We start from the raw sequence: 1,263 nt of genomic DNA, 5'->3' as shown, positions 1-1,263 counted from the left end.
GTACCCAGCCCTGCAGCTGTAAAGCGGGCCTTGGACCAGCTCGGTGGTTTCCACGATGCACCTGGAAGAGTTTGGAGGGCTCCGAGCACAGGCCTTAGGGGCAACCTGGGGTCTCCACCCCCCAGCTTTTATTTGTTATATGCATTAACCCACATAAGAGTTTGCTAGAAAGAAGTAGGATTTGGGGCAGGGCGTTATTGTTTAAGAATTGAAAAACGGGACTGGTTAATGGTGGCTTTAATAATAAGGTGTATTGTATTGATGTATTGCCCCATCAATACTTTATATCAACATTCATCACTTCTAGTCCTCACAACAGCTTTGCTGGGGAGACAATTATTATTTCCTTCCTATAGAGGAGATCAACGACCACACACACGGTCCCTCTCCCTTCTCATCTTTTAGTCAAAATGTCACAAGCCATAGGTAAGTGAATTACAGGGAAGCCACCTCCATGACCAGCACTTCTATTTTCCCACATAGTTTCAATATTTTTCTCAATTCCAAACTTCTTATGTATTTGCTGCTTCTCTCTCTCAGGAAACTTAGGATACAGAGAACCAGTCCCTAGATTAACTCCCCTCACTAAAGGTAAATCAGTGACGTAAGACAAACCCTGCATACACAGACTCTCCTATTTACTCAACATTCGTTCTTTCCAAAAAGCCTTCTGCAGAGCAGGTACTGGAGATACAGCAGCAATCAAAACCGGGGCAAGCCCTGTTCTCGCGGGGTTTCTGATCTGTGCCCCTGGAGTACTAGCCCCAGTCTTTTCAACAGCACATCAAGAGCCTTAATGCTGACTTCCAAGAGCAAAAATGGTCACTTCCAAAGGTCTCCACCATGCTCTCCTCAGCAGGCCCTTTGGTTCTCCTTGCAAAGGGTTGCAACTATCGTAACACTTATTGAGCCATTGTTTGTGTGGTTCAGTCACCAAACAGCCTTGCCCATTGGATTTGTCAAATCTTGGGAAGGGGACATAGGAACCGTGACAGTGACATTTCTTAGAACCTCCCCCCATCTCCCAGCTGCTTCTCTCACTTCCTGTCTGCCGAGCTTCTCTTACCAACACTCCCTGGAAAACTCCTTCCTCATTTCAATCCCATCTCATCCCACTTCTCCTGTCCTATGTCCTCTGGATTCTTTATCACAAAAGCCCAAACTACCAGCTTAGCAAGGCAAGAACCTCCCTGGAGACAGGAGAGGCAGGCAAGAGAGACAGAAAGGTCAGGCACATCCATGAATTAATCACGTCACCACACC

The sequence above is a fragment of the Balaenoptera physalus genome, assembly GCF_965194825.1.
Source record: "Balaenoptera physalus genome assembly, chromosome: 5".
NCBI classification, from domain to species: domain Eukaryota; kingdom Metazoa; phylum Chordata; class Mammalia; order Artiodactyla; family Balaenopteridae; genus Balaenoptera; species Balaenoptera physalus.
The sequence above is the reverse complement of the archived record's forward strand: the minus strand, read 5'-3'. Positions refer to the sequence as shown.